This window comes from Sorex fumeus, unplaced genomic scaffold (assembly GCF_029834395.1).
Source record: "Sorex fumeus unplaced genomic scaffold, SorFum_2.1 ptg000073l, whole genome shotgun sequence".
NCBI classification, from domain to species: Eukaryota; Metazoa; Chordata; class Mammalia; order Eulipotyphla; family Soricidae; genus Sorex; species Sorex fumeus.
In genome coordinates this window covers 11385050-11411766 of record NW_026606130.1, presented here as the reverse complement: position 1 = coordinate 11411766, position 26717 = coordinate 11385050, and positions in this window count along the sequence as shown.

The window sequence follows — 26717 nt, the reverse complement described above, 5'->3', positions numbered from 1 at the left end:
TATGTTCATTGTGCTGTCTCACTAGTTCTGGTATTTGCTACCCAGAACTCAGGGTCATGGGGTTGATGACTAAGTCTTTGAGACTGGGTTCGGGGAGACTAGCATGGAGGAAATAAGCGAGGCAGAGTGAGCCTGATCCTGATATGGTGACAGAGATTGGAATAAATGACAACTGATCACCAACCAGCGTGGAGACCCATTTCCTTCTTCTTCCATCCATTGGGGTGGAAAGCAGTCTAACCAACTGAACACAGGTAGCGAGCACCCACAAGTTTTGGAATGAATGAAGATGAAGTCAATGAAGATATGGGGGTTCCCTTGTAGATCTGGAGGTTCCTTGTTTCCTATAGCAAAGAAAATTTGTATTATTCATTGAGCCAGCCTGCCTCTAGGCTTTCTTTGAGGTTTGTAGGGGAATTGTAACAGTACCTGTTATTACTGGATAGATTCCTGTACTTTAATCTCATCCCCCTTTAACTCTGTTTTTCCTGGAAGAGGGATTTTGGGTCCTATATCTGGGTTTTTGGATTTCCTGTTTGCATTAGAACAGATCGTACTACAGAGAGGAAATACTTCCTATTTGGATTTATGCAAACCAACATAGTGCCATGATGCATTAAACACAATAAAGGTGCCAAGGAGAGAGGAAAGCAAATATTTTACTTTACTTACAACTAGAGGCAATATATCCTTTCCTGTGAGTTCTAGTCAAAAGAAGCGTTGTTAAAAGCTGTAGAGATAGAACATATAGTTTAGCAATATTCTGTTTAAGTAATTTAGTCACATGTTGAAAACCTTGATTTCCTGAAGCGCTTAAAGTGTACAATTATCTAAGAGCACTGTAACATGTGTTTGGTCCATCTGTCTAATATCTTTTTCCATAGATCTCACCAAAAAGGTATTAAATCAATTCTACAGTTATAATATAAAGATATCGTTATAACAATCCAGTTTGTTAATGTGCTTTCTTTCCTTAAAACACATCTTCAAACACTCTCAAACCCTCTACACATTTCTTTACACTCATTGTGTCCTGTAACTTTTATTCATTCCATTTCAAAACCAATGAGCTTCACTTTAACAGAATTCCTTTATTTCCCCCAATAAATATAACCCTATCCATTATATTTGTTAGTTAAAATATATACATCTGTACAGTCAGTTTATAGTCACATCTTACAGGTTTACTTTCCTTATTTTACTGAACTTAGTACTTGATATCCCAAGAAATTTGGAATCATTGTCTCATTTAGCACGATATAACTGTAATTAGCAGTACTTATACTTAAAGTTTTGTTGCAGACCTCTCAGAATAAAAGCATTGGGTCAGTTCTGTACGTGTCCAAAGGGCTTTAGAATGTTCAAAATTAAAGATTATATAAAACATTCTAAACTTGGAAAACAGTTTGTTTCACATTAAGAATTAACCAAAACATACATCTCTTTAAGAATTTTCTCCTTAGAACATTGGTTTCTAGGAAAAAACTAATATAAAGGAGATAAAAATAACTCACAAATATTACCACGAAACAACAAGGATTTCACACTTGTGGATAAAGTTCTCATAAGACAAAGAATCTGTTTGATACCTGGTGACAAAGCTAACATGAAATAGATATCTTAATAATACCATGCGTTTTAATGTACTGTTTCAACTAAGTAATAATATAGTCTGATAAAAAGCTGACTGTAGGTTTTTTCCATATTTTCATTAAATTTTCCTTTCTTAGAAACCACTTAAGTCAGAGCAGCGTTTTGTAGCAGCGACTGAGATTTTAAATAGCCCATTCTTACCTTCAATCTATTGTCACTACCTGGCTATAATAGACAGACAATTAAATTGCCTGGATTCCACCGAAAGGGAAAGGTGAGAAATGGAGATTGACTGCAATTCATAGGGATATGCACTTATAGAAAAGCAAATATTTTATTTTTATTTTTAAACTAAGTAACTTATAACATCACTTATACAGATGATTACCAATAGCTTACATAAGCATAATACTTAAAAAAGCAGTGAAGATTAGTAGCTAACAAACAAACTTTATCCTTCCCTATATGTAGTTCATATATAACATGAATACACAGTCTACATATCCTATGATAAAATGATTTTTTCAGGACCACAATATATTAATACAATAAATAAAAATTCCTAAAAATTTGGAGCTAAATTTTTAAGTTACAATCCTCAGACAGAGTAACCGTATATATAATGTTATTTTAACTTTTATAATACTTTGATATTTGCCACCACACTTCTCTCTAATAAACTTTTTTCTTAAATTATTTTGTAATTTAGTTTTTCATGTGCCTTTAATTTTATTTCTTTCTTTCTTTAATTAGTGAAACACCATGAGGTGCAGTTGTAGACTTACAAATTTTTGTGCTTGGATTTCAATTATACAATGATCAAATACCCATCCCTCCACCACTTCCCTTTTTTAAGCACCAAGCGTCCCAGTATTCCTCCCACCCCCCATCGCCTCCATCCCACCCAGCCTCTGTGTCAGGGCATTCCCTTTTGTTCTCTCATTCCTTCTGAGTGTTGTGGTTTGCAAAAGAGGCATTGAGTGGCAATAATGTTCGGTATATAGTCTACTTTCAGCATGATTTTCCCATCCTGGGAGGATCCTCCCAACACCCTTTATTTGGTGCTCCCTTCTCTATCTAAGCTACTTTTTCACCCAGCATGTGTTGCTGGCTTTCATGCCATGGACCAAAACTTCTGGTACTAATCTCGACCAGTCTTGGGTGTTAGTCTCCTATTTTGTGACTTTATGTTCCCCAGAGTAAGGCATTCTTTCTATGTCTATTCCTCTATTTCTGATTCATTTTGCTTAACATGATACTTTCCATGGAGGGCTACTTATATGTAAATTTCATGACTTCATCTTTTCTAACCGCTACATAGTACTCCATGTGTATATGTACCAAGTTTCTTTAACCAGTCATCTGTTCTTGAGTACTCAGGATTTTTCCAGATTCTGGTTATTGTAAAGAGTGCTGCAATGAACAAACAAATGGACATGTCATTTGACTATACTTTTTGCCTCTCTGGGATATATTCCCAGGAGTGGTATTGCTGGGTCAAATGGGAGCTCAATTTCTAATCTTTTGAGAATCATCCATACTGTTTTCCAAACAGACTGAACCAGTCGGCATTCCCACCAACAGTGAAGGAGAGTCCCTTTCTCGCCACATACGCCCCAACACAGGTTGCTTTGTTATTTTGGATGTGGACCAGTCACTGTGGTGTGAAATGATATCTCATTGTTTTTTGATCTGGAACTCCATGATGATTAATGATGTAGAACATTTTCTGATACGCCTTTTAGCCATTGGGATTTCTTCTTTGAGAAAGTTTCTGTTCATTTTGTTGCCCCATTTTTTGATGGGGTTGGATGTTTTCTTCTTGTGGAGTTCAACCAGTTGTTTGTATATTCTTGATATTAACCCCTTCTCGGATGTGTATTCGGGAAATATCCTATCCCATTCTGAAGACTATCTTTGTGTTTTGGTCACTGTGTCTTTTGAGCTGCAGAAGTTTCTTAGTTTAAGAGAGTCACATTTATCTAACTCTGTTTTCACTTGCTTGGCCAGTGGCGTGATATCTTTGAAGATATCATTAGCTTCAATATCATGGAGGGCTTTGCCAACTTTGTCTTCAATGAACCTTGTGGATTCCAGTCTCATATTGAGGTCTTTAATACATTTTGAACTTACTTTTATACATGGCGGCAGGCAGAAATCTGAGCCCACTTTTTTGCATGTAGCCGTACAGTTTTGCCAGCACAATTTGTTAAAGAAATGTTCCCTACTCCGTTTCATTTTTCTTTCCCCCTTATTGAAGATTAGAACATTATATGCTTGGGGGAAGATGTCAGTATATTCAACCCGGTTCCATTGGTCTACACCTCTGCCTTTGTTCCAGTACCATGCTGTTTTAATTACTACTGCTGTGTAGTATAGTTTGAAGTTAGGGAGGTTGATTTCTCGCATTTTCTTTTTCCCAAGAATTGCTTTAGCTATTCGTGGTGGCTTATTGTTCCATATAAATTTCAGGAGTGTTGGCTCCATTTCTTTGAAGAATGCCATGGGTATCATAACAGGGATCACATTTAATTTGTACAGTGCTTTAGGATGTATTGCCATTTTGACAATGTTAATTCTCCCGATCCATGAACAGGGGATATTTTCCATTTCCTTGTATCCCCTTTTATTTCCCGAAGTAGTGTTTTGTAGTTTTCTTTGTACAGGTCCTTTACATCCTTAGTTAAGCTGATTCCTAGGTAGGTGAATTTCTGAGGGAAAATTGCGAAGGTGATTGTTTTGTCAATGTCATTTTCCTCTTTTTCACTATTTGCATATAGGAAAGTTATGGACTTTTGGGTATTGATTTTATAACCTGCCACTTTACTATACAAGTGTGTCATTTCTATTATTTTCTTGGTAGAGGCTTTAGGGTTCTCTAAGTATTATATCATATCATCTGAGAATAGTGAGAGCTTGATTTTTTCCTTTCCTACAGGATGCTCTTAATACATTTTTTGCCCAATCGCTATTGCAAGTATTTCCAGTACTATATTGTAGTAGTGGAGAGAGTGGGCATCCTTGTCTCATCCCTGATCTTAGGGGGAAGGTTCTCAGTTTTTCCCCATTGAGGATGATGCTTGCTGTAGGGTTGTGTTAGATGGCTTTAACTATGTTGAGGAAAGTCCCCTCTATCCCCATTTTCGCAAGGGTTTTCATCATAAACGCGTGCTGGATCTTGTCAAATGCTTTCTCTGCATCTATTGATAAAATCATATGATTTTTATCTTTTCTTTTGTTGATATGATTTATTATGCTGATTGATTTCCCAATGTTAAACCATCCTATCATTCCCGGAATGAATCCCACTTGGTCATGGTGTACGATCTCTTTGACGGGTAGTTAAATTCTATTTGCTAGTATTTTGTTGAGAATCTTTGCATCCGTTTCAATAGGGATATCGCCCTATAGTTTTCTTTTTTGTGGTGTCTTTCTTTCCTTTTGGTATTAGAGAGATATGGGCTTCATAGAAACTGTTTTCAAGAGTTTCTGTTTTTATAACTTTTTGAAAAAGCTTCAGATGAACTGGCAATAGGTCCTCTTTGAACGTTTGGAAAAATTGACTAGTGAATCCATCTGGACCTGGGCTTTTGTTTTGGGGAAGAATTTTGATTACCGTTTAAATTTCCTTGATGGTAATCGGTCTATTCAGGTACTCTATTTCTTCTTGATTCAGCTTTGCGAGATGATAGGAATCCAGGAATTTATCCATTTTTTTCTAGGTTCTCTTGTTTCGTGGCATACAGACTTTTGAAGTAGTCTCTGAGGATCCTTTGAATTTCTTTCGTTTCTGTTGTGATATCCCCATTCTCATTTCTGATTCGATTTTTTAGGTTTCTTTCACTCTGTTTCTTTGTGAGTGTGGCTAGTGGTTTATCTATCTTATTTATTTTCTCGAAGAACTAGCTCTTGGTTTCATTGATCTTTAGAATTGTTTCTTTGCTTTCCATGACGTTGATTTCTGGTCTAAGTTTTATGATCTCTTTCCTTCTGCCTTTTTTGGGCTCCTTCTGTTGATCCTTTTCTAAGATCTTGAGTTGTGAATTCAAGTTGTTTATGTGAATCCATTCTTCCATCGTGAGATATGTTTGCAGAGCTTTAAATTTTCACCTTAATAGAGGCTTTAGCTGCATCCCATAAGTTCTGGTAGCTTGTGTCTTCATTCTCATTTGTTTCCAAGGATCTTTTGATTGTGTTCTCTACTTCCTTCCTGATCCACTCGTTGTTCAGCATTGAGTTGTTTAATTTCCAGGTGTTTGAATTGGTTCTCCATGTCTGTGTGTGATTCACTTCTATTCTAGTCCATCATGGGCTTAAAAGACTTGATACTATTTCTATCTTCCTGATTCCATTAAGGTATGTTTTGTGGCCTAGCACATGGTCTATTTTGGAATATGTTCCGTGTGCACTGGAGAAGAATGTGTATTCTTTCCTTTTGAGGTATAAAGCCCTGTATAGGTTTATAAGCCCTTTCTCTTCTATTTCATCTTTCTTTTTTTTTTCTTTTTGGGTCACACCCAGCGATACACAGGAGTTACTCCTGGTTCATATACTTAGGAATTACTTCTGGCGGTGGTCGGGGGGGGAACATATTGGATGCTGGGAATCGAACCTAGGTTGGCTGCGTACAAGACAAATGTCCTACCCGCTGTGCTATTGCTCCAGACCCTCTATTTCATCTTTCAAAGCCAATGTTTCCTTGCTGAGTTTTGTTCTTGTTGATCTATCCAGAGGTGATAAGGCGATGCTAAAGTCTCCAGCTACTATTATCTTGCTCTCAATACCCTCCTTAAAATCTGTTAGTAGTTGTTTTAAATATTTAGCTGTTCCCTCATTAGGTGTGTATACATTTAAGAGTGTGATTTCTCCCTGTTTTACGTATCCCTTGATGAAGAGAAAACAGCCTTCCCTGTCCCTTCTAATCTTTTTCAACCTACAGTTAATGTTATAGGATATTAGTATGGCCATCCCAGCTTTTTTAGGGAGCTGTTTGCTTGCTGGATTGTTTTCCATCCTTTAACTTTGAGTCTGTGTTTGCTCTGACTGTTGACATGAGTTTCTTGTAGGCAGCCGAATGTTGGATTCTGCCTCTGAATCCATTTTGCCACTCTGTCTCTCATTATTGGTGAATTTAGACCATTGAAGTTGAGAGAGATTATTGTTATGGGTTTTTTGTCATCTTTTAAGGGTCTGTTGTGCTTTTTGGTTTTGTCTTGTCTTAGAGTAACCCATTTATCCCTTCTTTTAGGTTTGGTTTTGAGTCTATTAAGTTCTTGAGTTTCTGTTTATCTAGAAAATAGTGTACCGTTCCTTTGAGTTTGAGTGAGGGTTTAGCTGGATAGAGTATTCTTAGTGAAGCATTCATTACAGTGAGTTTTTTCATTATATTCCGCCATTGCCTTCGGGCTTGGAGGGTTTCCTCTAATAGGTCTGCTGTGAATCTAAGGGGTGCTCCTTTGTATGTGATTTCCTTTTTTGACTTTGCTGCTTGCAGTATTGTTTCTCTATTGGCAGCATCGATCATTTTAAGTATTATTTGTCTTAGAGAGTTTTTGTTAGGGTCTCTTTTAGCTGGCACCTTTCAGGCTCCTTGAACCTGAATTGCTGCATTGTCGAGCTCTGGGAATTTTTCAGCAGTGGTTTGTTTAACCGTGTTTTTTTCATTGGGATTGTTTCCCTGAGTTTCTGGTACTCTAATGATTCTAATGTTGCTCCTCTTTGAATCAGCTCCTAGGACTCTGATTCTCTCTAGAGCTATTTTGAGGTCGCTTGCCATTTTTTTGTTGTTGCCTGTTGTCTTGGTGCTGCTTATCTTCCAGCTCACTGATTCTCTCTTCAGCTGCGGTCATTCTATTGTTGAGGGCACAGACTGCGTTTTTTATATCATCTATGGAATCTTTTATTCGTGACATTTCTGCTCTGATTTCTCCCCGTAATTTGTCGATTGTTTTTCTGTCATACTACTGGATATCTGTCTGACTGTGTCATTGAGTTCATTGAACATATTCATGACTTCATATCTGAATTCTTTGTCAGAGAAGTCCCTTAGTTGAGGAGCACCTACAGAGGTTTCTGGACTCTTTGCATCGTCCTTCCAATGTGGTGGGGATTTGCATTGTTTCTTTATGTTGGTGTGTAGGTATGCATACTAGGTTTCTTGGTATGTCTAAACTACTTATGGCCTGGTGAGCATTGGCCCGCCTAAAATTAGGCCACGCCCACTTCTACAGAAACCACGCCCGCTTCGAAAGGGCCACGCCCCCACGGGTACCTGGTGTGTGTGGGAGGAGTAAAGACTGGGTGGGGAAGAAGACCAACATAGCTTGGGGGAGGAAGAGGAAGAGGCAGAGGCTCAGGGCTGCTTTTCTCCCAGGGTCCGAGAGGACGCCTTGGGGGCTTGCAGGGAGAAATCCAAGTCCCGGGTTCGAATGCCGGCGGATAAACTAACCTGGGTGGGGGAGAAGACCAGCCCAGATTGGTGGGGGTGAAGCCCCGCACAGCTTGGGGGTCAAATAGGAAGAGGCAGAGGCTCAGTGCTGCAGCAAATATTTTAAACGAAACTGCCATGGTTTTCCCCAAACACTCTCAAAGGGGAGTGTTTAGGAATTGAGATCTAATTTTTTCATACTTCTGAGTAGCGACTATCTGTGACTGTCACTGTTTCTGTCCTCCCATTGTTCATTTATTTGTTCGAACGGGTACAGTAACATTGTGAGACTTGTTGTTACTGTGTTTGGCATATTGAATACGTCACGGGTAGCTTGCCAGTCTTTTCCGTGCAGGTGAGATACTCTTGGTACCTTGCTGGGCTCTCGGAGAAGGACGGAGGAATTGAACTCGAGTCGGTCGGGTCGGCCATGTGCAAGACAAACACTCTACCCGCTGTGCTATCACTCCAGTCCAGCAACAATCTATGAAAATGAAAAGCTAAAACAGGTGAAAATATTTTTCCTATTTTGTTTGATCATTTCCATACATTTATTATTGATTTACAAAACTATAGAATTTCAGGGGCATACCTTCATACATCTATATATGTTTAAGATGCACCATATCAACTCTCAACGTTTACCATCATACTGTAAACAAGATAATCCCTCTATTATTTCCTCCAAACCCACTTACTCTTTTTCTTTTCAGAAGCTCTTTTAACTCAGAAGTTTTCACTGAGTTTTAAAATAATTTTGTTGACCAGTTTTGGATGTTCCTCGATGTTTCCTTGGAACAACTTTTTTGTCTATTACTCTCTATTGTCCCTAGTTCATTTAATTTACTGATTTATATTCTAGAAGTGAATGGAACAGTCCAGCAATTGTATTTCATTCCTTCATTTTACTTAGTACAAGACCTCAAGTTCTATAGATATTTTCATTTTAATTGTGGAGTTTTTGAGTATATACACCACCATTTCTTTATCTAGTCCTCTCTTGATGAGTATATAGGTTAATTCATTTGTGAAAAATGACAATATTAAATAGGGGTGAAAATATCCTTTGAAGTTGTATTTACATATACTATGAATAAATTTCTAAAATAGCATTGCTGAATCACATAGAGTTTGCTTTAAATTTTTTGTTTATGTAATCTCCCTATTTTTTTTCCATAGTGGTCACATAAATATGTTTCCACCAGCAGTGTATCAGTGATTGTTTTTCTCTACACCCTCACCAAAACTAATTGCTTGTAGTCTTTTCAACAGTGGATAGGGAGTTTGCCTTGTACGTGGCTGACCCTGCCGACCCGAGTTCGATTCCTCCGCTTTTGATTCCTCCTCCCCTCTCCGAGAGCCTGGCAAGCTACCGAGAGCATCTTGCCCACACGGCAAAGCCTGGAAAGCTACCTGTGATGTATTCAATATGTCAAACACGTAACAACAAGTCTCACAATGTTACTGAGCATGCTCAAGCAAATCAATGAACAACAGGAGGACAGGGACAGTGACAGTGACAGTGACCCCATTATCATAGGTGTGAGGTGATATCTTATTGTACTTTCTATTTGCATTTGGTTATAAAAATGTTGAACACTTTTCTGAGTAATCATGTATATGTCTTATTTCTCACAAAATGTCTAATCAAATATTTACCCATAAATTGCTAAATTTCTTGTATTTTCTTGTTTTTGTGTTATTTATTATATGTATGTTATATATGTATATATACGATATTAGATACTAGCTGGATGCATAGTGTTAAAAAATGTCTTGACATCGAGGTTTTCTTTTTTAATGATTGTTTATTGCACTCTGTAAAGGCTTCCTTATTTCATGTATATCTAATTTTTCTTGCATTTATTTGACAATGGAGTTGATCACCAAATATATTTCTGAAGTCAAGGTACCAGAGTAAATTATCATCATTGTCTGCTATGGATTTTATAATTTGGGTCTAATATCTCAATCCTTGTTATGAAATATTTATTATTTTCTTTATTTTTTTATTTCATCTAATTGTCCATTTTTCCAGAACCATTTGTTTAAGAGGCTTTCCTTCCTCCATTGAATGGTGTTCACTCCTCTGTTATTTCCTATCTGTGCATGTTTGTGAGAATTTATTTATGGTGTAATTATTGTTTCATTTTGTGTGGCTATTTTTTCAAATACCATGCTATTTTAATTTAGTTTCTTTGCAATATAGTTAAAAGGCAGGGAGTATGTTGCCTACACTTTCCTGCTTGTTTCTCAAAATATATTTCCATATTAGTTGTATTTTGTAGTTCTTTCATTTCGTAAAAGCACACCCTACTCTGCTCAGGACTTGACTTTTGTTCTTTCCTGGTGAGGCCATGATCATCAAACTCAGGTAGATTACATATAAGGTAATCACTGTAATGGTGTACTATCTTTCTAGCCCTAGTCTGTAGCAATTCTATACAAAAATAGAATATATGCAACTAATATATTTCCTTAAAAGCTACTGCTGGAATTTTATAAACAAGCATTTGTTTATTGTTTTGGGAAAGATTAAAAATTGGCAGCTCTGAGAATTAAACCAAAGTATTCAAACACTTGAGTCATATGTTCTATCCACAATCACTCAGTCACATCCATGGTCAAGCATTAACATGTTATCACAATGTTTATTCTTCCACTACATTAACACATTATCTCTTTTCATTTCTTTTTATCTTCATCTATATCCTTAAGAATTGCTGTAGTTTTCAATGTATAAATTTGTTACTTCTTTCAGTAGGTATACTCTCAGATATTTATCATTTAGGATACAATCATTTCTTTTATATAGTATTATAGTTCAACTAATTACAATGATTTTAAAGTTCAAGGTATCAATGTACAGAATAACTATACTCCGCTGCTGACAACTACATGCAAAAAAATGGCCTTAAACCTCAAGTTAACACCATGCACAAAAGTTAGATCCAAATGGATTAAAGATCTCAACATCAGGCCCAAATCCATAAGGTATATTGAAGACAGGGTCAGAAAAACCCTTGATTTCTTCTTTTCCTATCTGTATACCTTCAATGTCTTTTTCTTGCCTAGTCACTGTTGCAGGTACTTTCAGTACTATACTGAACAGAAGTGCTAATAGTAGGCATCCTTATCTTGCCCTCGATCTTAGAGGGAAGGCCCTTAGTTTTTCCCCATTGAGGATAATGCTAGCCATGGATTTGTCATAGATGGCTTTGAGTATCTTGAGGAAAGTTCCTTCAAAACCCAATTGGGTCAGAGTTTCATCATAAATGGGTGATGGATCTTGCCAAAAGCTTTCTCTGAGTCTATTGGTATGATCATATGGATTTTATCTTTGCTTTTGTTGATATCATGGATTCTGTTGATTAATTTCCAAATGTTAAACTATCCTTGCATCCCTGGGATTAATCCCACTTGATTGTGGTTTATAAACTTTTTGATGAGTAGTTAGATTCTATTTGCTAATATTTTGTTGAGGATCTTCGCATCCATGTTCATCGGGGATATTGGCCAGAGCTTTCTTTGTTGGTGTTGTCTTTGTTTGCTTTTGGTATTAGGGAGATATGTTCCTCATAGAAGCTGTTCGGGCCCTTTAAAAACCACCAGCTGGTTGTTGAGGACCAGAAGTCAACATTGGCAGTCGAAATTAAGCGAGCATTATCCAATGAAATTAAGAAATTCCTAGATGAGAAATTCGACCAATTTAAAGAAGAACTGATACAGAGGATGAAAGATTCCATACACAATTAACTGATGAAATGAAAGTACACAATTTCTGGCCATACTAGCAGAACTTCACAGGTAGAGAAGCATATAGCTGAACCTGAAGACAAAATACTAGCCAGCATTGATAGGGCACCTCTGAAAGAGAAGAGAAGCAGTATAATGAAAGAAAATGTAAGATGCTTAATGAGTAAGCGCAAGAAGAGCAAACACAAAAGAATATAAATACAAGAAGGGATAGTAATACATGTGAAAGGGAAGAACAAGTGGTGGAGAGATCATACCTGAGAACATTGCCCTTTCTCGAAGGAGGTTGATTTAAGAGGCACTAAGAGTGCCAAGCAAAATGAACCCAAATAGAACAAAAAGGAGGTATATAGTAATCAAAAGGGCAAAATCTAGTAGGAGAGACAGACAACTTAAAATTTCTAGCGAAAAGATAAACCTTAAATATTAGGGAAACAACATAAGAGCTTGGGTGACAGTACAAGTCCTTATGTAGACATTTGCTTTGCACAGTCGACCTGGGTTCGATATCCAGCATCCCATATGGTCCCCCCAAGCACTGCTAGGAGTAATTCCTGAGTTCAGAGCTAGGAGAAACTCCTGAGCATCACCAGGTGTGACCCAGGCAAACAAAAATAAGAAAAACAGAAAAACAAAAAAACGTAAGAACCACAACAGATCTCTCACATGAAGTGATACAAAAGAGCAAAGAATGGACTGGCTTATTAAAATGACTCACTGAGAAAAACTTTCAACCTGAGTTCATTATTTTACAAATTTCTAACATTTTCAGGAAAAGAAAAGCTGACAGCATTTGCAATATGTAAACCAGCCCCGGGTGAAATACTGAAAGACCATTTATATAAACCAAAAGGCCAATTGTAGAAACAACAACCCCACACAGTAGAATGGCAACACAGCCAGTTATATCAATAATTTCTCTGAATGTCAATAAACTGAACTCTTCCACCAAAAGACAAGAGTGACAGACTGCATGAAGAAAAAAAAACTCAATCCATTAGCTGCTTACAGTTAACATATCTAATATCACAGAATCTACACAGGATCAGAGTAAAATGATGGAAAACAAATACGAAAGCCAATGGTAAATAGAAAAAAAAACTTGGACAGCCATACTTATGTGGGACCAAACAACATTCAATATAAAGAAAGTTATTAGAAATAGGGATAGACACTACTTATTAAGGGAACAGTAGATTAAGAGGTACTAACTTTAGTTAACATATATGCACCAAATGTAGAATCAGAAAAATTTATAAGGCTTTTTCTCCCAAACCTAAGAATATGGATGGAAACACAATAGTAGTGGTGGATTTCAGCACTCACTGGAGAGATCACTGGACTTCAGCACTCACTGGACAGATCAATGATACTGAATGTCAGTAAAGGCATAAGAGCAATAAAAGATGTAGAAGCTGGGACTACTGGTCCGTAGATCTTCAAAAACCCATTCTTCTACATTATTTTTCTCTAGTGCACACAAAACATTCTCCAGGATATACTGAAAACTAGAATTAATCATAAAAACAAAATGTGTAGGTACTCTCACACCTGAAGGTCGAACAAAATACTACAAAATTAAAACTGGATAGAAGAGTAAATCGAGGAAAACATTTAGAAAGTCCTCGAGACTAAGGATAATAAAGAAACAAGTTATCAAAACCCATGGGACAGAGTAAAAACCATACTTCGAGGGAAACTCACAGCCATACAGGCCAATATAAGGAAAGAAGAAAAAGGTAAAGTAAACACTCAAATTCACATCTCAAACATCTGTAGAACCAACAATAAATGAATCCAAACACCATCCATAAGGAATGAAATAATATAACTGAACAGAAATCAATGATACAGAAACCATGAAAGCAATACAAAAACCTCAATGAAGCCAGAAGCTGGTTCTCTAATAAAATACATAGGATAGACTCAGGAGGGGGGCGAAAGAGAAACTACTCAAATCAATAAAATGAGAAATGAAAATTACAACAGAATTCTCAGAATTCCAAGACATCATGAGTGCTTACTATGAACAACACTGCTCAGTTAAGCTGGAGAACATAAAAGAAATGGACAGATTTCTTAGACACACGTAATTCTCCCAAAACTGAACAAAGAGGAAATAGAAACCCTGAGTAGGCCAATAACAAGCAAGGAAACTGAAACATTAATCAAGAATCTCCCCCCAAAATAAAAGGCCCAGTTCAGATATGTTTACAAGTAAGTTCGATCAAACCTCCAGAGAAGACTTACTGCCATTAATCCTCATGCTATTTCAAAGTACCGAAGAAACAAGAATGTTTCCTAATACCTTCTCCGAAGATAACCTTACACTGATAAACAAAGCAGAGATATTTTCTAGAATAGAAAACTTTAGAGTAATGACCATGATGAATGTCGATGCCAAAATCCTCAAAAAATTCTTGGCATACCGAACCCATCAGCATATTTTAAATATCATACACCATGCTCAAGTGGGATTTATACCTGGGATGTGAGGATGGTTCAATATATGGAAATAAATTAACACCATGAGTAAAAGGAAAGCTAAAAATCATATAATAATATCAATTGATGCACATGTGAACATGCTAACTCCATCCAACATTCATTTACAATAAAAAAAAACTCTCAACAAAATAGGAGTGGAAAGAACCTTCCTCAAGATAGTAAGGCTACCTATAACAAGTCAAAGCAAATATTATTCTATTTTTTAAAATTTTATTGAATCACTGTGAGATAGCTTTCATGTTTGGGTTACAAACACACAATGATCAAACACCCATCCCTCCACCAGTGCACATACCCACCACCAATCTTCCCAGTATACGCCCCTTCCACACCCTCTTCCTGCCTCCGTGGCAGACAGTATTCCCATACTATCTATTTTTGAGTGTTATGGTTTGCAATACACACACTGAGGGGTCAATCACATTTGGTCCATTATCTAATTTCAGCACACATCTCCCATCCCGACCAATTCCTCCAGCCATCGATTTCTTAGTAATCCCTTCTCTATTCCAGCTGCCTTCTCCCCTACGTTCATGAGGCAGGCTTGCAAATAAGGAGCAATCTCCTGGCCCTTGTATCTAGTGTCCTTGGGTGTCAGTTTCATGTTTTGTTCTTTTATACTCCACAAATGAGTGCAGTACTTCTACATCTATCCCTCCTTCTCTTTCTGACTCATTTCACTTAGCATGATACTCTCCATGTCGATCCACTTCTAAGCAAATTTCATGACTTAATCTCTCCTAACAGCTGCATAGTACTCCATTGCACAGATGTACCAAAGTTTCTTTAACCAGTCATCTGTTCTTGGGCACTTGGGTTGTTTCCAGATTTTAGCTATTGTGAACAGTGCTGCAATGAACATATAGGTGCAGATGTCATTTCTACTGTGCTTTTTGCATCCTTGGGATATATTCCCAGAAGTTGTATTGCGGAGTCATGAAAGCTCAATTTCATTTTTTTTAGGGTTGTCCATATTGTTTTCCAGAAAGGCTGGACCAGTCAGCATTCCCACCAGCAGTGAGAGTCCCTTTTCCCTCACATCCATGCCAGAACTGGTTGCTTTTGTTCTTTAGAATGTGTGCTAGTCTCTGTGGTGTGAGATGATCTCATTGTTATTTTGATTTGTATGTCCGTGATGAATAGTGATGTGGAGCATTTTTTTTTCATGCGTCTTTTGGACATTTGTATTTCTTTTATAAGGAATAATCTGTTCATTTCTTCTCCCCATTTTTTGGGGGATTGGGTTTTTTCCTATGTAATTCTATTTGTGTCTTGTCTATCTGGGATATTAATCCCTTATCAGATGGGTATTGGGTAAATATTCTTTCCCATTCTGTGGGCTCTCTCTGTATTTTGTTCACTGTTTCTTCAGAAGTGCAGAAGCTTCTTAGTTTGATGTAGTCCCGTTTCTTTATATTTGTTTCCACTTGCTTGGTCAGTGTTGTTTCATCCTTAAAGATGCTTTTAGCTTCAGTGTCATGGAGGGTTTTGCCTAAATTTTCCTCTATGAACCCTATAGATTCATGCCTGATATTGAGGTTTTTAATCCATTTTGATCTGACTTTTGTGCCTCTCACTAGACAGAGTTCAGAGTTAATTTTTTTTTTCTGTATCTATCCACTTTTCCCAGCACCAATTGTTGAAAAGACTTTCCTTGTTCCACTTCACATTTCTTGCTCCTTTGTTCAAGATTAAGTGGCCATATATTTGGGACTCTGTGACAGAATATTCAATACTGTTCCTTTGGTCTGCGGTTCTGTTTCTAGCGCAATTTCTAAATTTTTAAAAATTACTTATCTTTTTCCTGTTAATTGTTAATTAACAATTAAGAATTAAGTAAACGATAATTATTAATTAACAATTACTCTTAATGATTAAATTTACTGTTAATTGTTTAAATTCTTTTAATTACTGTTTTAACTACTACTGCTTTGTAGTACTGTTTGAAGTTGGGGAAGGTGATGTCACCCATCTTCTTTTTCCTAAGAATTGCTTTTGGCATTTGTTGACATTTATTGTTCAATATGAATTTCAGGAGTGTTTTGTCCATTCTTTGAAAAATGTCGTGGTTATACTGATAGAAACAATGGAAAGCAATGCCAACAAAAGACAAGAGGATTTGAAGGCAGAAATGAGGAAAATGCAATCGGAAATGTCGGACCTGAAAAACCTGGTAGCCGAATTGAAAAGCTCAGTGGAAGGCCTCAGCAGCAGAGTAACAGCGGCTGAGAACAGAATCAGTAAGCTCGAAGATGAAGTTCAGAGGCTCTCCAGGAAAGAGCAGAAAATGGAAAAGAGACTCACAATTCGGGAACAGATGGCAAGAGAAGACCGTGACAAGGCCAAGAGGGGTAACATAAGAATCATTGGAGTCCCAGAGGGACAGGAAGAAAATCTTGATGAAGAAGAAATTGTCAAAGAAATCATTGCTACAACGTTCCAAGAGCTGAAGAAAACTTGTGACCACATCCAGGAGGCCCGAAGGGTACCAGCTGGAAGAAATCCGAATAAAAATACCCCAAGACATATCCTGATCAGAATGACCAAAACTGTAGACAGAGACAAAATTCTGAAAGCAGCAAGATCGAAGAAAGAAATCTCTTACAAAGGAGCATCCTTAAAATTCACAGCTGATTTTTCTGATGAAACCCTCAGGACCTGAAAACAGTGGTGGGATATAGTGAAAAAACTCAACGAAATAAATGCCTCTCCAAAAATGCTTTACCCAGCGAGACTCTCATTCATAATAGAAGGAACAACACAGTTTGACAGACAAACAACATCTCAGGAACTTCATAGACTCAAAACCATGGTTACTAAATGGGCTACTTTAAGGCAAGACAGGCCCCTCAAATACAACAAATTTCAACAGAACAATGGGACAGAATCCCATAACAATAATCTCTCTCAATGTCAATGGGCTAAACGCACCAATTAAAAGACATAGAGTGGCAGGATGGATTAGAAAATTGAACCCAACATTCTGCTGCCTGCAAGAAACACATCTCAATAGTCAAAGCAAACAAAGACTCAGAGTCAAAGGCTGGAAAACAATCCTACAGGCAAACAGCTCCTAGAAAAAAGCTGGGGTAGCCATCCTAATATCAGACCACATCGATTTCAGAGTGAAGAAGGTCATAAGAGACAGTGAAGGCCATTTCCTATTGATCAAAGGATCTGTACAACAGGAATAACTTACAATAATAAATGTATATGCACCTAATTAGAGACCAGCAAAATACTTAAAACAACTACTCATATATTTGGAAAAAGACATCAATAGCAACACAATATTAGTGGGAGAATTCAACACCGCTTTGTCACCTCTTGATAGATCAATCCGACTCAAGCTTAGCAAGGACATACTTCATCTGAGGGAAACAATGGAGGAAAGGGACTTAGTAGATATATACAGGACAATTCATCCACAAAAAGCTGAATACACATTCTTCTCAAGCGTACATGGAACATTCTCCAAGATAGACCACATGCTGAGCCACAAAACATGCCTCCATAAAATTAAGAAGATAGAGATTATATCAACAAACTTCTCAGACCATAATGCGCTGAAATTAGAAGTAAATCACACACAAAAACGGAAAACTAAATCAAATATCTGGAAATTAAACAGTGTGCTACTGAACAACGAGTGGCTTAGACAGGAAATTAAAGAGGAAATCAAAGGATTCCTAGCAACGAATGAAAATGAGGACACGAGTTATCAAAACTTATGGGACACAGCAAAAGCTGTGTTAAAAGGAAAGTTTATAGCTCTACAAGCATTCCTCAGAAAGGAGGAGTGAGCCCACATAAAGAAACTAACCTCACAGCTTAAGAACTTGGAGAACGACCAACAAAAGGAGCACAACCCGAACAGGAGGAAGGAAATAATAAAACTCAGAGCAGAGATTAACGAGATGGAAACCCAGAAAACAATCCGAAAGATCAATGAAACCAAGAGCTGGTTCTTTGAGAAAATTAACAAGATCGATAATCCTCTAGCAAAATTCACAAAGAATGGGAGAGAGAAAACCCTAATAAACCGAATCAGAAATGTAAAGGGGGTCATTACAGCAGAAACTACAGAAATTCAAAGGATCCTCAGAGAATACTTTGAGAAGCTCTATGCCACGGAACATCAAAACCTCGAGGAAATGGATAAATTTCTAGACTCCTACAGACTCCCAAGGCTGAACCAAGAAGACCTGGAATACCTGAACAGACCTATCACCATCAAGGAAATTGAAATGGTAATAAAAATTCTCCCCAAGCACAAAAGCCCTGGCCCGGATGGATTCACTAGTGAATTCTTCCAAATCTTTAAAGAAGACTTCCTCCCAACCCTCTTTAAGCTTTTCCACGAAATTGAAATATCAAATACACTTCCGAACAGTTTCTACGAAGCAAATATCACACTGATACCAAAAGCAAACAGAGATAACACAAAGAAAGAGAACTACAGGCCGATATCCCTGATGAACACAGATGCAAAGATCCTCAACAAACTGCTAGCAAATAGAATCCAACTACTCATCAAAAGGATCATACACCATGACCAAGTAGGATTCATCCCAGGGATGCAAGGATGGTTTAACATTCGGAAATCAATCAACATAATCCACCATATCAACAAAAGAAAAGATAAAAAGCATATGATCATATCAATAGATGCAGAGAAAGCATTTGACAAGATCCAGCACCCCTTTATGATGAAAACCCTAGCCAAAATGGGTATAGAGGTGACTTTCCTCAACATAGTTAAAGCCATCTACCACAAGGCTACAGCAAGCATCATCTTCAGTGGGGAAAAACTGAGAGCCTTCCCTCTAAGATCAGGGACAAGACAAGGATGCCCACTCTCTCCACTGCTGTTCTATATAGTACTGGAAATACTTGCAATAGCAATTAGGCAAGAAAAAGATATTAAGACATTCAGATAGGAAAGGAAGAAATCAAGCTCTCACTATTCGCAGATGATATGATACTATACTTAGACAACCCAATAACCTCCACCAAAAAACTGCTAGAAACAATAGACTTGTATTGTAAAGTTGCAGGCTATAAAATCAATACCCAAAAGTCCATGGCTTTCCTATACGCAAACAGTGAGAGAGAGAAAATCTACATGAAAAAATCAATCCCATTCACAATTGTGCCCCAGAAAATCAAGTACCTAGGAATCAGCTTAACTAAGGAAGTAAAGGACCTGTACAAAGAAAACTACAAATGCTACTTCAGGAAATAAAAGAGGACATGAGGAAATGGAAAGATATCTCCTGCTCATGGGTCGGGAGACTTAACATTGCCAAAATGGCAATACGACCGAAAGCATTGTATAAATTCAATGCAATCCCTATAAGGATACCCATGACATTCTTCAAAGAAATGGAGCAAACACCCCTGAAATTTATATGGAACAATAAGCCCCCACGAGTAGCTAAAGCAATTCTTGGGAAAAAGAAAATGGGAGGAATCAACCTCCCTAACTTCAAACTTTACTACAAAGCAGTAATAATCAAAACAGCGTGGTACTGGAACAAAAGCAGAACTGCAGACCAATGGAACAGAGTTGAATACACGGACATCTCCCCTCAATCATATGATCATCTAATCTTTGACAAAGGTGCAAGAAATGTGAAGTGGAGTAAGGAAAGCCTCTTTAACAAATTGTGCTGGCATCACTGGAAGGCTACATGAAAAAAAATGGGCTCAGAACTCTGCCTAACACCATGTACAAAGGTAAGATGGCCCTCCCGTTGATCGTCGATTTGCTCGAGCGGGCCCAGTAACGTCTCCATTGGAGACTTTGTTGTTACTGTGTCTGGCATATCGAATACTCTCGGTAGCTTGCTGGGCTCTCCGAGAGGGGCGGAGGAATCGAACTCGGGTCGGCCATGTTGGCCGCGTGTAAGGCGAACGCCCTACCCGCTAAAGACCTCAACATCAGACCAGAAACCATAAGGTACATTGAAGACAAAGTTGGCAAATCCCTCCATGACATTGAGGCTAATGGTATTTTCAAAGATACCACGCCACTGGCCGAGCAAGTGAAAACAGAGATAAACAAATGGGACTATCTTAAACTAAGAAGCTTCTGCACCTCCAAAGAAACAGTGACCAAAATACAAAGACAGTCTACAGAATGGGAAAGGATATTCGCCGAATACACATCTGACAAGGGGTTGCTATCAAGGATATACAAAATACTGGTTGAACTCCAGAAGAAGAAAACATCCAACCCCATCAAATATGGGGCAAGGAAATGAACAGAGACTTTCTCAAAGAAGAAATCCAAATGACAAAAAAGTACATGAGAAAATGCTCTACATCATTAATCATCACGGAGATTCAGATGAAAACCACAATGAGATACCATCTCACACCTCAGAGACTGGCCCACATTGAAAAGAACAAAAGCAACCATTGCTGGCGCGGATGTGGCGAGAAAGGGACACTCCTTCACTGTTGGTGGGAATGCCGACTGGTTCAGCCCTTTTGGAAAACAGTATGGATGTTCCTCAAAAAATTAGAAATTGAGCTCCCATTTGACCCAGAAATACCACTCCTGGGAATATATCCCAGAGAGGCAAAAATGTGTAGTCAAAGTGACATCTGCACTTGTTTGTTCATTGCAGCACTCTTTACAGTAGCCAAAAACTGGAAGAAACCTGAATGCCCAAGAACAGATGACTGGTTAAAGAAACTTTGGTACATCTACACAATGGAGTACTATGTAGCTCTTAGAAAAGATGAAGTCATGAAATTTACATACAAGTGGTACAATATGGAAAGTATCATGCTAAGCGAAATGAGTCAGAAAGAGAGGGATAGACATAGAAAGATTGCATTGATCTGGGGATATAAAAATAACAAAATATGAGATTAATACCCAAGAATAGCTGAGATCGACACCAGGAGGATTACTCCATAGCTTAGAGGCCAGCCGGGTATTTTAGGGGAAATGACAGTTCAGATAGAGAAAGGAGCACCAAATGAAGGGTGTTTGGATGATCCTCCCAGGAGGGGAGATGCAGGTTGAAAGTAGACTGGACTGAACATGTTTGCCACTCAATGCCTCTTTTGCTGATCACAACACCCAAAAGGAGAGAGAAAACAAAAGGGAATGCACTGCCACAGTGGCAGGGGGGATGGGGCGAATGGGAGGTGAGGGATATTATCCTTGGTGGTGGAAAATGGGCACTGGTGGAGGGATGTGTATTTGATCATGGTATCACCGAAATCCAAGCACAAAAATTTGTAAATCTACAACTGTATCTTATGGTGTTTCACTAATAAAAAGTATATTCAAAAAAAAAAAAGAAAATGCAGTGATAAGGGAAGTCTTAGGGCTGTAAAAAAAAAAGAAATGTTTGGAAGTGTTTCTGATACTTCAATTTCCTGGAAAAGCTTAAAGAGGATTGGTAGTAAGTCTTCTTTAAAGATTTGGAAGAATTCACTTGTGAATCCATCTGGGCCAGGACTTTTGTGCTTGGGGAGAATTTTGATCGCCATTTTAATTTCTTTGACGGGGATATGTCTGTTCAGGTATTCCAGGTCTTCTTGGTTCAACCTTGTGAGGCTACAGGAATCTAAGAATTTATCAATTTCCTAGAGGTTTTCATGATCTCTGGCATAAAGCTTCTCAAAGTAATCCCTGAGGTTACTTTGAATTTCTGTAGTTTCTGCTTTCCTGCTCCCCTTTTCATTTCTGATTCGGTATATTAGAGTTTTCTCTTTGCCTTTCTTTGTGAGTCTTGCTATAGGCTTATTGATCTTGTTTATTTTCTTCTTCAAGAAACATCTCTTGGTTTCATTGGTCTTTTGGATTGTTTTTCGAGTTTTATCTCTTTTATTTCTGCTCTGAATTTTAAAATTTCCTTCCTCCTGCTTGGGTTGGACTTGTTTTGTTGGTCCTTCTCCAAGCTCTTAAGCTGTGAGGTTAGGTTACTTCTCTTCCTTCCTGAGGAATGCTTGTAGATCTATAAACTTTCCTCTTATCACAGCTATTGCCATAAATCGTGTCCTCATTTGAATTTGTTTCCAGGAATCTTTTGATTACCTCTGTGATTTCCTTTCTAATCCACTCGTTTTTCAATAGTGACATGCTTAATTTCCAGGGGTTTGATTTACTTTTCTGTTTGTGTGTGGTTTACTTCTAATTTTAGCACTTCTCAGACAATGGTCTGAGAAGACCGTTGATACAATCTCTATCTTATTAATTTTATGGAGGTATGTTTTGTGGCTCAGCATGTGGTCAATCTTGGAGAATGGTCCATGCATATATGAGAAGAATGTGTGTTGAGCTTTTGGAGGATGAATTGTCCTGTATGTATCCACTAAGCCCTTTTCTTTCATTTCTTTCCTCAGATGAAGTATGTCCTTGCTAAGCTTAAGCCTGGTTGATCTATCGAGTGGTGATAAAGCGGTGTTGAAGTCTTCCACTAGTGTTGTGTTGCTATCAATGTCTTTCTCCAAGTCTATGAGTAGTTGTTTTAAGTACTTTGCTGGCCCCTCGTTAGGTGCCTATACATTTAGTATTTTAAGTTATTCCTGTTTACAGACCCCTTGTTCAATAAGAAATGACCTTTACTCCCTTTTGTTACCTTCTTCAGTCTGAAATTAAAGTGATCCAACACCAGTGTGGCTACCCCAGTTTTTTATGGGATTTTTTCCCTTTAGGATTGATTTCCAGCCTTTGACTTTGGGTCTGTGTTTGCTTTGACTGTTTAGATCTGTTTCTTGCAGGCAGCTGAATGTTGGGTTCAATTTTTGATCCATTCTGACAATGTGTCTTTTAATTGGTTTGTTTAGCACATTGACGTTGAGAGAGATCATTGTTATGGGTTATGTCCCATTTTTCTACTGAAACTTGGTGTATTTGAGGACCCTGTCTTGTCTTACATTAGCCCATTTACTTGTTCTTGTAAGCATGGTTTTGAGTCTATGAAGGTCCTGAGCTGATGTTTGTCTGTAAAACCGTGTGTTGTTCTTTCTGTTATAAACGAGACTCTAGCTGTGTAAAGTATTTTTGGTGATGCATTTATTTCATTGAGTTTTTTTTTACTATAACCCACCACTCTTTTTGGGCCATGAGGGTTTCAACAGATAATTAGGCTATAAATCTTAATGATGCTCCTTTATAGGCAATTTCTTTCTCTGATCTTGCTGCATTCAGAATTTTGTTTCTATCTAAGTTTTTGGTCTTTTTTATCAGGATGTTTCCTGGGGTATTTTTATTTGGATTTCTTCTACTTGCTACCCCTCGGGCCTCCTGAATGTGGTTGCATGTCTTCTTCAGCTCTGGGAATGTCGTAGCAATGATTTCTGTGATGACTGCTTCTTCATCAGGGTTGTCTTCCTGTCTTTCTGGGACTATAATAATTCTTATGTTACTACTCTTGGCTTCATCATGATCTTCTATTGCCATCTGTTCCTGAATTGTGAGTCTCTTTTCCATTTTCTGCTCTTTCCTGGAGAGTCTCTGAACTTGATCTCCTAGCTCACTGATTCTGTTCTCAGCCACTGTTACTCTGCTGCTGAGGCCTTCCACTGAGTTTTTCAATTCGCCCACCAGGTTTTTCAGGTCTGACATTTCCGTTTGCATTTCCTTCATTTCTGCTGTAGCAATAAAGAGGTCAAATCCTCTTGTCTTTTATTGGCATTGCTTTCCATTGTTTCTTTAAGCTCCCTAAGCATCCTCAGTAGCTCCCTTCTAAATTTCTTGTCAGAGAGGTTGTCTAACACGACAGTACTCTTGGTATCTTCTGGGATAGCCTCTTTAATAAGAAAGTTTGGTGGGCTTTTGCATTGCTTTGCCATTGTGACCAGTTTCGTTTAGACCTTCACGTTCACTGTTACTATTCTGCTTGATATGTAGAATGAATTGAGATAAGCTTAACGAGTTATTGGTTAATGTGTTTCTAGTGGTTGAGCTAACCTTTCCTCCTCATCCCAGCAAGACCTCGAGTTGCCGCCTACAAACACCCTCTCTGACTCCTGTTCAAGCTGATTAATGGCCATGATCCCAGAGACTCAGAAACAAATCTTGAAACTCAGCGGCTTTTGGCAGAAATGCATCTGGACTGCATACTCGGCCACGGCTTCAGAGGCCAAAGGACTTAATCCAGAGCCCAGAAGCTTGCAGCAGAAAAGTGAATAGACCATGCATTAAACTATGGTGCCATGCCTCCCTGGGAGGGAAAATGTGTTGCTCCCTTCTGCCTTTTCTACCCCCTGACAGCAAGGTGGCTGCCGCCTCAGAGCTTATAGGAAAGCCAGGTATGAGGTGTCGGTGACGGGGCAACAGCAGTCTCATGGGAAAGGGGGGCGGTACCGTCTCGTCCTTCACGCCCTACCGAGGTCCTGAGTTAACCCCCACGAGCTGCTCTCTGGCACAGCCATAACACCAGACACACAGAAACCAATCTCGTAACTATCTGGCTCTTTGCAGAAATCCAAAATTTCGTGGTTGCAATAGCGACAGTATATGATTATATTATTCTCATAACCAGCTATAGAAAACAAAGTATTTCACAATGCCCTTTCAGCAATTCTGATTGTTGGGGGGGGATTCTAAACAATAATGGTGCACCTTTTGTCGAAATGATGAATGTAATCAAAGTAGAGAAGATGTAAGTAAAAATCCTCTGCCTCACAGGCATTGGGTGGGATGGGAGGGAGAGTATATTGGGGTACTTGGTGGTGAAAAGTGAGTACTGGTGAAAGGAAAGGTGTTTTAGAATTGTATGAATTTCTCTAAGATAGACAACATGCTGAGCCACAAAACATACCTCCACAAAATTAAGAAGATAGAGATTGTACCAACTATCTTCTCAGACCACGATGTGCTAAAATTAGAAGTAAATCACACACACAAACAGAAAACTAAATCAAACACCTGGAAATTAAACAGGTCAATATTGGACAACGAGTGGCTTAGAAAGGAAATCAAAGAGGAAATCAAAAGATTCCTGGAAACGAAAGGAAATGAGGACACAACTTACCAAATCTTATGGGACACAGCAAAAACTGTGTTAAGAGAAAAGTTTATAGCTCTACAAGCATTGCTCAGGAAGGACGAGCGAGCCTACATAAGTAACCTAACCTCACAGCTTAAGAATGAGGAATGATCAACAAAAGGAGCCCAATAAGAATAGGAGGAAGGAAATAATAAAACTCAGAGCAGAGATTAACGAGATGGAAACAACAATCAGAAAGATCAATGAAACCAAGAGCTGGTTCTTAGAGAAAATACACAAGATCAATAAGCCTCTAACAAAACTCACAAAGAACGTAAGAGTGAAAACCCAAATAAACCGAATCAGAAATGAAAAGGGGGTTATTAAAACAGAACTACAGAAATTCAAAGGATCCTCAGGGAGTACTTTGAGAAGCTTTATGCAACAGAACATGAAAACCTCGAGGAAATGAATAAATTCCTAGATTCCTATAGCCTCCGAAGGCTGCCTGAACAGACCTATCACCATCAAGGAAATTGAAACGGTAAAAAAAGTGTCCCCAAGCACAAAAGGCCTGGCCCAGATGGACTAACTAGTGAATTCTTCCATATTTTCAAAGAGGACTTACTCTCAATCCTCTTCAAGCTTTTCCACGAAATTGAAATAGGAAAAACACTTCCAAATAATTTCTATGAAGCAAATATCACTCTGATATCAAAAGCAGACAGAGATACCACAAAGAAAGAAAATTACAGGCCTATATCCCTGATGAACACAGATGCAAAGATCCTCAACAAACTATTACAAAATAGAATCCAACGACTCATTGAAAAGATCTTAAACCGTGAACAAGTAGGATTCATCCCAGGGATGCAAGGATGTATTAACATTCGGAAATCAATCAACATAATCCATCATATCACAAAAGAAAAGACAAAAAGTCCATGATCATATCAATAGATGCAGAGAAATCATTTGACAAGATCCAACACCCGCTTATGATGAAAACCCTCTCGAAAATGGGTGTAAAGGGGACGTTCTTCAATATAGTTAAAGCCACCTACCACAACCCTACAGCAAGCATCATCCTCAATGGGGAGAAACTGAGAGCCTTCCCTCTAAGATCAGATACGAGACAAGGATGTTCAGTCTCTCCACTGCTGTTCAATATAGTATTGGATACTTGCAATAGTGGTAAGGAGAGAAAAAGATATTAGAGCATTCAGGTAGGAAATAAAGAATCAAGCTCTCTCTATTCGCAGATGATATGATGCTATACTTAGAGAACACTAAAACTCTACCAAGAAAATCCTAGAAACAATAGGCTTGTATAGTAAAGTTGTAGGCTATAAAATCAATACCCAAAAGTCCATAGCTTTTCTATACGCAAATAGTGAGAGAGAAGAAAGTGACAAAATAAATCCTGTTAACAATTGTGCCCCAGAAATCAAGTACCTAGGAATCAGCTTAACTAA